Here is a 15,599-nt window from a genome sequence, read left to right on the forward strand (position 1 = left end):
CCCCTCACCTCCTGTCTTAGTGGATTTAGTGTCTTCCCTACATCTACCACTAGAGGGCAGCAGACCTCAGGGCATGGAAAGCTGTTTCTTACTGGAAGTAGAAATCCACTAGCTCTGTAGACCAGCCTTTCTCTGCTATCCCTGCTTGTACTTTTTACTCAAGTAATTACCCCCCACCCCATGAAAAGTTGTAAAGGGAATTATCCTGGTTAAGTCTGAGAGTTTTAGAAACTAGACAGCTTTTTTGTCAATTACTACTCCAGCCACTTCCCCCCTTTATTAACTCTCTGTTTAAACTTACTTTTCCTGCCATTGAACTATTTATAAATACATTTCTCTCTGCTACAGAACTCTTTACTCATACCTTTCTCCCCTACACAGCTATACCTATGTTCACCATTTTCTGAGAAGTAGCAACAGAAAGTGTCTCTTACCTATCCTAAGCCTGTAGAACACAGTCTCTCTGCATAACTGATTGCCTCTTGGCCTCTCTCAGCTCTGACCCGCTCTGTTCGCCCTACGTGCTCACTCCGCTCCCCTACCCTACCCCCAATTCTCACCCACCCCAGAGGTCCTACACTTATTCTTCCCTAACCATGCCCTCTCTCTCTCTTCCAGTCAATCCCATACATCATTTCATCCCATAAACTTCAGCCACACCTTTTCCTTCTAACAATCACTCACAGTAAGCCACACCTTCAGTACCTTACCATATCCCTTTACTTGTAACTAATATGTTTTAGTGCCCTCCTCTCTACACTTCCATCATCATTTTGTCTTCTTTTCTCCTATTTTTCAATCCCAACTCCTTACTCCTCTTATTTATAATCTCAACAAGATGCCTCTGGCTAATCTAACCAAGCTAACACTTGTAGTTATACTTTCAACTGTCCTCACCTCTACCTACCTTCTCACCTCCTTTGAAAAACTGTACTATTACCATTTTAACCACTCTCTAAAACAAACAGCAATTCACACTCATATACCCTCTAATAGTCATACTAATATAACTTCCATTCGCAGCTACCTACTACCTAAATATCATAGACTCTCCCACATTAAACACAATAAACCCACAATAAAGAAAGTGAAAATTCAAACTAACCTCAGGTATATTTCAGTAATAAAACTAAATAATCCCTCCTTAAAAAATGGTGTCATCCACCCCAACCCTGGCTCTACCAACCCCATTACCATAACAACCCACCCAAACTCAATAACTCTTTCCTAATAGGACATCTAAATATCCAAAGCATTAATAATATAGTAGCCCACCTCCATGCCCTTCTAGATATTCACTCCTTTGACATCTTCTGCCTCACTGAAACTTGGTTGAAACCAGAGACTAAAGACAATTAAATCATTCCCCAAGGTTATAATATAGTGAGATAAGATCCAACAAAATGCAAAGGAGGTGGAGTAGTAGTTCTATTTAAAGATGGACTTCATATCTCCACCTTACCATATATTCAAACTCAGGATAGTAACACAGAAGTCCTCATCAACAAACTTCAAATCAACCCAAACAAATCTTTATACATTATCTGTATTTACCTGCCACTCGGAAATAATATCACTGCAATAGAGGCTATACTAAGCTGAGTGTCTTGAACTTACCCCCAAGAAACAATAATACTAGGTGACTTTAATATTGACTGGAAAGGTGTCATTGCTGAAAATCCTACCTCTCATATTAACCTCCATGGCTTTAGCCAAACTATCACCTCCACAACCAGAATTAACAAACCAAATAAAAAAGAGAGCACCTTAGACTGGATACTTATAAATAGACAGAAACAATCTTACAAGGTAGGAACGCTTCCAGACGATGTAAGTGATCATATTTTGACCTACATCATAAGAGAAAAAAATGATCTTCCCAACCTCCCCACCTTTAGGATAGCACTCTCTACCAAATACTTTAACTCAGAATTATTTCAAAATGAATGTAGTGCCTGTGACTGGAACCCTTTAAAAACCCTACCACTTGAAGAGGCTGTAAAGTATCTTAACTCTAAATTCTTATCTATCCTGGATAGGCATGCACCTAAATGGTCAATCAGAATGAAGTCTAACCCAGCCCCATGGCTTTCTAAAGAAACCAGACATCAAATTTTCCTTAGGAATGAAGCTTGGGCTAAGTGGAGAGCTAACAGAAATATCTCTGATCAACTAAATTTTAGGCAGCTGAGAAATAGTACAAAAAAGGCAACACTTACAAAGAAAAAGAACTACTACTATAAACTGCAACAAACTCTCCAAAATAATCCCCCAAAAGTTCTGGTCTAGTATCAATAAACTCCTTTCCCCAGGGCACTCTCGAACACCCACCCGACTTGATGCCGATCCAAATACCCCCCCCCCCCTTCAAACTGCCAATACCTTCAATTCTTTCTTCACTGAGACTATACAATCACTAGCTAGTCAACTAATTCCAGACAACTCAAGCCTTCCCACCACCATACCAGGCACTCTACCTACATTCAAACTGCAACCCATCTCTACTACTCTCATCTATAAATGCATCCAAAAACTCAAGCCTTGTACTCCTTCTGCCGGCCAGCTACCATCACAATATCTCCAAAAAGCAGCCAAAGTAATTGCCTACCCTATATCCATCCTTATAAATAGGACAATTAAGGAAGGAACCATTCCAGACATTTGGAAAATCTCCCACATTATCCCCCTGCACAAAGGTGGGGACTCAAATGACTACTCTAACTATCGGCCAATAGCTCTCTTATCACCCTTAGAAAAAATTATGGAAAAATGCATTCACCAACAACTTTTACATAATTTATCTCAACATAACATAATAGCAAACTGCCAACATGGCTTTAGGCCACACACAGTACCACAACTGCCCTTTTATCCTTTACAGATACCATGAATAGAAACCGCAATAAAGGCATCCTCTCATCTGCACTCTTTATTGACCTCTCAAAAGCTTTCGACATGGTAAACCACACCCTTCTAATCAATATTCTTGAATCCCTTTCCTTTGACTCTCAGACTGTTAAATGGTTCAGATCCTACCTTAGCAACAGGCAACAGGCAGTTCTCTGGGAAAATCAAAGTTCATCCTTTCTGCCTGTCAACCTTGGAGTCCCTCAGGACTCTATTCTTGGACCACTTCTTTTCTCATTATTTATCAATGACCTCCATGTAGCAATTCCTCAAGCCACCTGCATTCAGTATGCAGATGATTCTATGCTAGTATGCTCAGCTTACTCCCCATCACAACTATATTCTCTTACTCAAAATGTTTTTAACTTTGTAGAAACATGGTTTACAAAATGCTGCCTCCTTCTTAATGCCAAAAAAACCAAGCTCCTTCTCTTTACTCCCACTACTAAGTCCTCCCCCATAGATTTCTCAGTCACGTCCAATAATGGCACTATTATATTCCCTGACTCTACCACTAAACTGTTAGGAATTACCATTGATAATAACCTTACATTTGATTACCATATAAATAACACCATTAAAACTGTCAACAGAAAAATAGGCTCCTTATATAGAATCAAACCTTTCCTAACCCCAACAGCCAGAACCAAGATTGCTCACTCCCATCTAACCTCAACTCTTCTGTACGTCTCACCTATATATACTAACCTAAAGAAAAATAATCTTAACAAACTAGCAACTTCCTATAATAACATCGCCAGATTTGCCACTGGCAATCCCTTTAGAACCCACCACTGTCTGAATCTTTGGCAGCTAGACTGGCTTGAATTCCAAAACCATCTGATTATCTCCCAAGTCACCATTGCCCACAAGATATTTTACCAATGCAACACCACCCCTATACGCTCCAATCTCTTAATCCTCTATAAAAATCTAAATTCCCTACGTTCTTCTAGCAAACCCCTCGCTAGCATAACCAAGTCTAACAACATGGCTGGTGACTCTCTGTTTACTAACACAGTGGGTAAAAACTGGAACCAGCTACCCAATGAACTAACTCAACTCTCTCCCTTGCCTCTCTTTAAACAAAAACTCAAAAAACACCTTAAAATGCACTGGTTATGCCCTTGTAGCAACCCTGACTAACCACCCACTTTCACTACTGATACTTCCTCTTCCAAATAAACTTACTAACATTTTAAAGCTAATTCATGCAAGCAAGGCTGTTACTGTTTGAACTCTAATACACATACTGCTGAAATCTTTCTACTTTGCTACATTTTTTATTGTCGCTTTTTCAAGTGTAAATATCTTCAGTACATAATTATTACTTGTTTTACTTTTTTAAATCCTTTTATTTACCATGTAACAACATTTTTAATTTTTTTATTTTGCTGGAGTTTTCTCCCCGGGCCTCTACTGAAAATGGAAATATATCCAGCTAGACTAGCCCGGTTAACAAATGTAAAATAAAATAAAATAAATAAAAATAAAATAGTTGCTAATGGATTGCAAGTGTGAATAATTACTGGTAATGAGAAGGAAGACATAACAGCAATTCAGACTATCTTACTCGTACTGGGTGTGTCACTCAGGATAAACTTAAAAAATGTAGAAGTAACTTAAGCAAGCTTTTAAATGGAAGTAAACAGCACACATTTCTCATTTTTGCTCACTAATATCCCAGCTCTCCTGCCTTTGTGAAAACTGTTTTTCACTGTCCTGTATTTTTATCATACATTTAAAGGACACTGATACAAAATGCAATATAGACTGCATGTCTGAGAGCACAGCACAGATAAGAGAAGAATGAACACAATACAAACAGAAGACAGAGCTGTGTAGGTACAAACAACATCCATTAACTGTTGTGTCATCACTCATTGTACTAAATATGTAAGCCACATGTACGAATGAATGAAAGTGCACAAGTGTATATGTCTTGTTCATACTCTGGAGGAAATGAGAATTGCTTGTATGCACATGACTTGCTTTCCTGCTGCAAAGTTGTTTCTGCAACAAAGTGAGATAAGACACTCCTAGTGTGTTTTGTAGATTCATTAGTATGATAGTTCAGATTCAGAGTTGTGTAAAAAATGTAATGCTGTTTTATGTTCTTTTTTTAAATATTAATATTTGTGTGATGTATGGCTTAGTGCAAATATGGTGAAACACATAAATATTTTAAAATTAATGGAAGTTTCTTGTGTGATAAGAACAGAATAAATTATAACTATGAATCAACTGTGTGTGTAGCACACCTGGTAAACATGATGAAGCACACAGCACATAGCATATGTAGATCATGGTTCAAGTCCCACATTTTTCTTTTAATGATAAAAATTAATAAACACTTTTTACAATAATAATGCATGTTGAGATTTGCCTGTTTCATTTCTGCATTGCTCAACTCTGCACAAACATGGTGTAATGCAGAAAATAAGAAGACGTCAAGTTCAAAAAGATACATTGTTACATTTTTCCCTTTCATTTCACATACACACAAAGTGGCATTGCACAGTGGTCATGCTTCCTCAACACCTGCAGTTCCACAACATCTGTAGACAATAACGAGACATTGTCAATTTCAAAAAGATATATTGTTACATATTTTGCTTTCCATCACACAAACACGCTAAGTGGCTTTGTGCTGTGGCCAACATGCTTCCCCAACACCTGTAGTTCCCTAACACTTGCAGACAATAAGGAGACATTGATAATTTCTAAAATGGTACATTGTAACATGTGTGGTCTTCCATCGCACTAACATGCAAAGCAACATTGCACGGTGATCAGTACTCATACACAGTAATGAATGGAAAAATTACACCTGCTGCTTAGCTCTCCCTGTGGCAACAGATGTAAGTTAATGGCCAGAATACAGATGAGCCAGAGTTCTAATTCAGCAAAATCTAAATTTTATTAATGCTGGCCACTATAATTTAAGTAGAAATGAACAATATAAAAATAATTGTATAAAAAAATAACTATGTTTAGCTGGTGGATTGAGCACACACATGATATCATATATATTATAAGTTTAACTGCGGGTATCAGTACAATTACTTATATATAATTAAAAATGTATTTTCTGAATTTTCATACCACACTCATATATAGTTAACCACTGAACTCTTTAATGTGTATATATAACTGTCTGTCTAACAAGTCCTCAAGCCCTGGCAATGAACACTCTGGACTGTAATGAGTATAAAAAATACACCTGCTGTCCAGCTGTCCAGCCTCCCCTGTAACAACTAGTGTAAGTTCATGGCCACAAAACAGGTGAGCCAGGGTTCTAATCTAGAACACTCAAAATGTTATTAATGCTGTTCCACTCAATGTTTAAAAATAAAAAACAGTATACAGATAATTATACATAACAATAACTACGTATAGCAGTGGATGCCATATGAATTATATGTGTGACTGAGGGTATACTGATAATTATGTCTCTGTAATTAAACATGTCTTCTCTGACATGGGATGGACTTCATACTTCAATGATAGTCATATATATATGAATGCGTAAACCAGGAACTTGCCAAGTCACATACATACATGGTTAACCACTCACTCATTAATATGGCTGTATAAATAATGAGCATATCTGACAAACATTTCTTGTGTAGCAAGGAGGAAAAAATGGGTCTATATCAGAACATCGAAGTTCTAATATCGACCTGTTTTGAGCGAATGCTAAAAATAGTGAAGGTGCAGAACACCAAATTCTTTCCTAAGGAAAGAATTCAGTTGGCCGGTTCTGTGGCTTCGCTATTTTCTGCGCTGTGGTGGAAAGTTACGGGTCGGGTTTAGGTAAGTGTGCGACTGTGTGGTCATTAGGGTTACGGCACGGGTTAGGTGAGTTAGGGTTAGAGCGCAGGTTAGGTGAATTAGGTTTAAGGGGCGGGTTAAGTGAGTTAGGGTTAGGGCACGGGTTAGGTGAGTGTGCGATAGTGATGGACCTTAGGGTTAGGGTTTGGGTTAAGGTAAGTGGTTAGATAGTAGTCTATGTACAGTTTAGTGTAGGGCAAGTTGTAGGATTATAAGTGTATTTGTGTGGATTGATGATTTTTAGGTGTGCTTGTGTTGTGTGTATGTGTTTCGGAATTTTTTCCCAAGGAAAAAATTTGCTGTTCTGAATGTTTGATATTATGCAGTTTACATATTTTAGGTTTGATGAAACAGCATTCGCTATTTTCATTTTTCAATAGCTTGATATAAACGTGGAAAAAACACCTATGTGGAAAAATATGTATTCTCTGTTTTACATAAGTTTGAATCCCACACTGTACAAATTACTTTTATCAGTGTGTAAAGCCACACAAAAAACGGGTCGAGTCATAAAACTTATACCCCCCAATACATGTCTGAAAAGTTAAGCCATCTAACAGGTACAGCAGTATACAACCGATAAACTAATGCCAACTGTCACATTACCCTTCCTGTTTCATAAACTCCCTTCCTCTCTGTTTGGCATTGTAACTCTCAAGTAGCATTGTGCAAATGCAGTTGACATGGTTGTGTGGATTTGTGCACTAAGCATAAAATGTGATACCACAAATTAGAGTTTAAACACTCTAATTTCTGCTATATGACCTGTGTTGACATGGCAGGAGCTAGGAAGGAAGGTGCCTAAATTAGGGTTCAAAGATGGGGTGTAGAAGAGTCCAGAATATTTGCTGGACTCCTTGTAAAGTGCCACAGGTATAGGCTTTTGCAGGGAGAATATAGGAAGTCTCAACATAAATCCAAGGCTTGGAATAGTATTGCCAAAGCTGTCTCCAGACTGACTGGCATTCCAGGCAGTGGACCTCAATGCAGGCACCATTGCAATGTCCTGAAAAGGCATAAGCAGGACCAACTCAAACAGTGGCTGGATGGATTTAGGACTTCTGTCATCCCACAGTTCTATAATTTTACATATAAAGATGCTTTAAATGATATACAAAGCTGTAGATAGCCAAGACTGGTATGCATAATGCTCTTCTCTTTTTCTCTCCTCTTTATTTTACAGCTGTACTGGAGATTTCAGTAAACAGGGAAGCCAAGGTTGAACATTTAGAAAGACTGAGAGAAGCAAGAGGTATGTATGCAGCACAAATTAATTATTATTTTATTAAATGTATTGCTCTTCTATATATTAATAGCATATCTTAACTGTAAAATCAGGCATGTAAGTTTCATTCTGTAATTTAAGGTTATTGCAGGAGTCCATTGTAATAGTGTAATCAGATGTTAGTTCACATTCCACAGATAACCTAATACATAACAAAATAATAAAAAATATATTAATTTCAACAAAATTGGCATAAATGACATGTTGATAACTTAATCTGTATTATTTTAAAAAGCATATGTGCAATATATGCCTATTGCAAGGATTTCTAGAAACTGTTCTCAATCCTAGTTTGTATTTTTGTGCAATATATGCATATTGAAAGGATTTCTTGAAACAATTCTCAATCTTATTTTGTATTTTTAAAAAGTATAGTTAAAGTAAAAGTAAAAATATATTTCTATTATAGAAATTTATTGTTATGTGACATATGATGGTTCTATGTTTTTCTTTTTTTTCTTACCCCACCTGTTATCTCTCTTTTTTATTTATATATATATATATATATATATATATTATCACAGCATTCTAATATAATTTTCTGACAACTGACAGAATGATTTCCAGCAGAGGGAGGTAGGCCAACTAGTGCAGCTTAGCCTGCCACCCTTCCAATGGCTGTCGCACAGACACCCAGCACATTTGGGATGTAACTTGGCAGCACTGTCTCTGCAGCCTCTGCACTACCTGGGCCCTCAACATCAGATAGTATTATCCCAGCAGATGGTGCAGTGGTACACTCTGGGACTATTGGTGGAGGTGGGGATTTTGTCACTCACCAGGAGCTGCCAGGAATGGTGTTTGAGGTCATAGAAGATGCCACTGGTGTACACCTCAGCTGTATGGAGAAGATGCTCATTCGAATGCTGAGAAAACAAAAATGTTAAGCACTCCAATAGGAAGCTGAGGAATGGGACAGAGATGAGAGTTCTGAGTGTGAGGACTACACTGTCACTGTCCCCATGCTTCATAAGCATGGGCCTCCAATGTCCTCTCCTTATCCCCAATCATGGTATCTTCCAACATTTTTTGTCCCTCACCATCCCTGTTTCTGTCTTGTTTGTTATATTTGTATGCACCTGCTTCTCCACCTACCCTACTTATCTGACCCTGACATACCTACGTCCCATATCCAACATTCCCTCTTAATGAAATAAAATAAAAAACAAATCTGGGTGGGCACCTGTCCTACAAAAAAAAAAATGTCCCATACATAGCTCTCCACCTCACACATGTGTCTTCCTGGCACACTTGATTCAGTCCAATTGGCTATATAATATGAGTGCATTGTTGTCACCCATGTGTGTTGTGATGACAGTCCAAATGCATCCAATTTTCTATACATGTTCATATTACACTTTTGAAGAAGTGGATAGCTATGGTTCTTTCCTAAATTCCTCCTGCAAATTCTTATGCTGCTTCCCTTTTGTTCTCCCCCTGCTTGCCACCCATTTCACCACTTTCCTAGCTAGCCCATTTTCACACCTTTAATCTGGTCAAAAAATTGAATCACACACCACATACATGGATGAAATGCCCACTAATAAAGGTCTTCACAGTTTGTCCTTTGCATTTGCATGGAGTTTGGCCTTGCACCCCAATGCCAAGCCATGGTGAATAGCTCTTCATGTCCTATGGCATAGTAAGGTTACCTCTGCACAGTGCTTCTTAAACTCACAGTGCTAAACAAACACACAGTTAAAGCACAGTAAAGGGACTAATATTAAATAGTTACTCTAATATTTATTTAGACTGCTGAATGTATAAAAATGCAAATCCATATATGTACTATTGATAGAAATCAATTGACTGATAATCATTTTTATAGAGTACTTCACTGTTCTCATTGCCTCTCACATTTGCAAGAATTATCAAATTTACTTATGCAATGCCATCCTAAAAACATGTAAAAAATTCGATTGAGCTGGATTTGAACCCTTTGTCGTTTGTCCTCAAAACATGAATTTTCAGCTCTTACATCTTCTGCCACAGGGAAAGCTAGGTAGAATGTGTTTTTCTTAAACTCAGTACAGTCCAAAGTGCGTACTGCAACACCTCACCATTTAGCATGTTTGTGTGGAGGAAAGTGAGGCAATACAACTGTTACTATTTTCCCAATTTAGCCGAGACCTGTGTTTGCTTGTCGCTTGTCTCCACTCGAACCGGAAAGGCAATAGCAATAGTACTTCATGCCATAAATGTTATGGCACAACATTTCCAATACAAACTTCAATGTGAACACCATAGTATCTGTCAGCTATTTCTATCATACACTGCATGCATAAGTACTTCTCAAGTTCAGGTTTCATTCATTAAATGTGAATCTCACAGGTGCAAACACTTTGCCCTCAATTGCACAAACCAGGTGCTCAGCAGTGTGCTATGGAAAGAGCTGATTGGCATGTATTGCTATGTTTACTGCCCAGTCAGTCTTCATCCCATTATAGTCCATGTAAAAACACAACCAAGGGGGTGATATTTGTTACTGACTGAACACAATTTTATTCAGATTCATGTATGCCCTCCGTCCATGCACATGAAAATGGATATGTCAGTAGTTCCCAAATGTCAACTATTCTACAAAAATAAATAGCACAACTGCATTGTTACATCATCTAAAGCTTTATACTGACAATAGACATTGAGATTGTCTTACACATGTCTTAATGTAGACATCAGTTCATCATAAATATGAACACACATACATACATACACAGTTGCATATATGCTGATCACAAAACATATGTGTGTGTGTGTGTGTGTGTGTGTGTGTGTGTGTGTGTGTGTGTGTGTGTGTGTGTGTGTTTGTGCATGTTTGACTTTAAGTGTGCAATGTATACAACATATTGAGTAACAGGTGCATATGTCTCAGTTTGCCAACATACATTCCTGACAGATTATTGCATCAAGACTGAGCAGCTGTCTTTTAAAGTATAACTTCACATTGGATCCACAACAGAAAATACAAATTCCACAATTTGAACACCACTCTTGTAGCAGGATATCCTACTCACATCATAAAGTGATGATGTCATCATCTATAAAGACCAGTATGGCAATGTAAAAGCATACTTCAGGGATGGTGCAGTTACTAACTACTGCATTCTGCAGATGGGAACAAAATAGGTAGGTGTGGGTTAACTTATCACAACAGCCAAATTATATGTGTGTCTGTATGTATGCATAAGTGAGTGTGCATTGTCAAAACAGCATGGGTATGTAGCCTACTTCAGCATCCAATCCCATGCAGAAAAACAATTTTTACAGTTGTACATGCCTACACAGTAATTTCATACAGGCCTCCCAACATCTTCTCCCAAGCATACAGTGACAATATCATCTACTATAAATTGCCCAGCAATAGTGGAAAAGTCAGACTTGACCCATGGCGCTCACATTAAATGTTGAGTTTTTTAGATGTTATAACTAGTTAGGTAAGGGTTTTAATTTCACTGCAGTCAACTGGCATGTGTGTGTGTGTGTGTGTGTGTGTGTGTGTGTGTGTGTGTGTGTGTGTGTGTGTGTGTGTGTGTGTGTGTGTGTGTGTGTGTGTGTGTGTGTGTGTGTGTGTGTGTGTGTGTGTGTGTGTGTGAGTGTGTGTGAATGTGTGTGTGTGTAGTCAGAAGACTATGAGTCTGTATCCTACTGTCAGTAATCCAGTCCCATGGATATCAAATATTTTGACAGTTGTGCATGCCTACACAGCCATTCCATACAGGCATCCCAACATTTTTTCTCAAACATACAATGATGATGTCATCCACTATAAATTGTCCAGCAAATGAGTACAAGACAAACTTGTGCTGTGGTGCTTGTGTTAAGTATTGATTTCTCTAGCTTGTGTAATTAGTTAGGTAGGGTTCTAATCTCATTCCAGTCAACTGGTGTGTGTATGCATAGTCAGAAGAGTATGAGTCTGTATCCTACTGTCAGCACACCACTCACATGGAAAACAAATATTTTGACAGCTGTACATGCATACACAGCCATTTCATACAAGCCTTCCAATGTCTTCCAAATATACTATGATGATGTCATCTGCTATAATTTGTCCAGCAACAATACAAAACTCAGACTTATGCCTTGGTGCTTGTGTTAAGTACTGTGTTCTCTAGCTTATGTAACTAGTTAGGTAGGAGTTCTAATTTCTCTGTAGTCAATGACTGTGTTTGTGTAATCAGAAGAACATGATTCTGTATGTTACTGTCAACAGTAACGTATCATGGAGAACAAGCATTTTTACAGTCTGAAGATGCCTACATAGCCATTTCATACAAGCCTCCCAACATCTTCTTACAAAGATACACTGTTGATGTCATCAGCTATAAAGTGTTGTCCTACACTATAAAAGCCAGGCATGCACTGTGGCACTTGCGTTAAGTGCTGCATTCTATAGAGTTAGGTAGGCATTCTAGTCTTACTGCTGTCAGTGTGTGTGTGTGTGTGTGTGTGTGTGTGTGTGTGTGTGTGTGTGTGTGTGTGTGTGTGTGTGTGTGTGTGTGTGTGTGTGTGTGTGTGTGTGTGTGTGTGTGTGTGTGTGTGTGTGTGTGTGTGTGTGTGTGTGTGTGTGTGTGTGTGTGTGTGCGTGTGTGTGTGTGTATGGGTGTGTATGTGTATGTGTATGTGTGTGTGAGTGTGTGTATGTGTCCGTGTGTGTGTGTGTGTGTGTGTGTATGTCTGTTTGTGTACAGTTAATTCACATTCTACAGACCATTTTAGATCAACATGTGAGACACTCCTACTGCTATCTTCTTCTCACAAGACACTGCTGATGTCATCAGCTATAAATTGCTGTCTGACACTATGAAGGCCAGACTTGTGCTGTGGCGCTTGGGTTAAGTACTGTATTCTGAAGATAAATAGGGGTTATATTCTTATGTGGTCAACTGGTGTGTATGTGTGTGTGTGTGTGTGTGTGTGTGTGTGTGTGTGTGTGTGTCTGTGTGTGTGTGTGTGTGTGTGTGTTTGTGTGTGTATGTTTCTGTTCAGTTACTTCACATTCTGGAGAATGTTTTAGACCAGCATGTGAGACACTCCTACTTCTATCTTCTTCTCAGCAGTTACTGCTGGTGTCATCAGCTATAAAGCATTTGTCTGACACTATGAAAACCAGATATGTGCTTTGGTGCTTGTGTTAACTGCTACATTCTATAGATAGTTAGGTAAGGGTTCTAGTGTCACTGCAGTTATCTGGAGTTTGTGTGTGTGTGTTCATTCAACAATCAGAATTGTGACAATTTTAGAATGGCATTTGATTCAACAGCTATGTGAGACACTCCTCTCAGTATTTTCTTGTAACATAGACTGATGATGTCATTCTCTATAAAGTGCACTCTTACAATGCCCAAGTCAAACTTGTGCTGTAGCATTAACATTAAGTACTGTGTTCTTCAGCTTCTGTAAGTAGAAATTTAGGGATTCTAATCTGACAGCAGGCAACTTGAATTTGTATATATTCAGACAATAATTATGATGCAACTTTACAGAGATCTGACTCCCACATCCATGTCAGACACTCCTCCCAACATCTTAGTCTCAGCATACAATTATGCTACCATGCTCTAGAAAATGCAATGTGATAGTGTTAAAGTCAGATGTGTGGTGGTGCTAGTGTTATGCTGTATGGAACCCATCTTCCATAGCTACACAGGTGTATTCTTCAAATCAATCCCAGTCTACTGCTGTATGCGTGGTTGGTGGTATATTACAGTCATTGTATAATCCTTTAAATCACTTTGCATTTCACTATCACTTAGGAGAACCTTTAACTTAGTCCCATGCATCCAGCATCCCCTTTTTCCATCTGGCCACATGGCATCCTTCCTGCAGAAGAGTGGAAGATGTTCTTATCTCAAAAGATGTATACACACATCATGAAGCAGAGTCCTTCCATGAGCCTCTGCAAGCCATCTCCAGACCACTGAATGTGTGATTGCTAAGTCTGTCATGGGATGGTGCACATGTCACGTATGGACAGAGGCATACCTCTCAGCCTCTTAGTGCAAGAAATCTGGACAAAACCAGAATGAATGGGAGGACAAAGGCCCAAAATAGGGGCAGAATTTAAATATTGTTCCTATAAACCTAGAAAGTTGCTAGAATAAAAGGTTTTGCATTATTACATATTTTCTGAAGGATATAAAGTATGAAACTCAAAAGTTTGTCTATATTTAGTATTATTTCATGACTTCAATATTCAATAATTTACCAGAAAAACACAAATTTTATGAGGAACAGACCAAAGATATGAGGCACAAATCTGGACATTCTGTGAAAATCTATACAGTTGAGAGGTATGGACAGAGGTAGTATGTAATGCAATCAAACAAATAAACACATACACACATAGCCTTATTATCTTCCATCATATAGATATAGTGAGTTTGGTTTAAATGGTGCAATAATGCCTAGGATTTTATATGATGCTGACCATTAGCTTAGTAATGTCCTATGACCCTATGAACATTTCACATGTCAATGTTGCAATCAACAACATGTGCGAGGTTGAGATGGAGATGTAAAGTAGACCTGCAAGAGGGTATTACAATCTGTGAGGTGAGATAATGTACTGATGACAGCTGCTGCCATTTTATTACATGTTCCTTCCATAACAGATGTAGTAATATGCTTTCTGAAAACTGTTGACATGGGATGATACTATGCATATTGCTGGCTATGTGTTTTTGTAGTGGAGCAGATCAACATCCTATACAGTTCTCATTCAACCACCACAGAAACATTTGCAGTATGGCACGTGTGTATGTGCATACCTGCCATCATTAAATGCTCTGTGACATACATAAATATAAAGTCATACTGATTACATGGGCACATAAGTCTTGTTTCATCCACATGTTGTAAGGCTGTGATATACACAAAAATATCACAAGTTTTGATTCAATTTCAACCTTGAGGAATTCATTGTATACACAACTGTGTTGCTATTTCCAAGGATTATTGAGGTGGTCATCAGCACCACTATGTGACTATCAGCATTTGTGCATGAACCACAACCAACTCATTTGTAATGTGTCCTTATATGGTATGAGGCTGCTCAAACACAGCTTTCCCATGAAATACATATAGGCATATGTTGTACAACTGATGTAATGATGTGACACGAGTAGAGTTGCATGACTGTGTGAACAGTACCACTGTGTGACATTTGATGCATAACCAAAGTTGTATTTGGTGGTGCTATCACATACCACTTTTTAAATAAGTGTGACATATTAAGGTGGATACACAACTAATCACAGAGCTGTTTGTGGATGCCACCAGTCATACTCCACAGCAGCAAATAGACAATCTGCTAGCTGACAGTTTGCCTCAAACTTCATCCCCCAGTACCAGCTGGCCATCAGTCAAAGTATACATGCAAACACTACTCAGTTTACCTTTTCAGGAAAGCAGCTCATCTGTCCACTCTCTTATGCTAAAAACACAGAATTAATGGAGTCTGATAACATCCCAGGTTACCTATACCATGACTGAAAACCTGACCTAGCAAACATAGTTGGATCCCTACTTAAACACAGCCTCCAGGCAGCCTATTTTCTGGCAGAAGTGTGCA

Source organism: Protopterus annectens, chromosome 2.part0 (genome assembly GCF_019279795.1).
Source record: "Protopterus annectens isolate FY-2018-M chromosome 2.part0, PAN1.0, whole genome shotgun sequence".
In the NCBI taxonomy this organism is placed as follows: Eukaryota; Metazoa; Chordata; order Ceratodontiformes; family Protopteridae; genus Protopterus; species Protopterus annectens.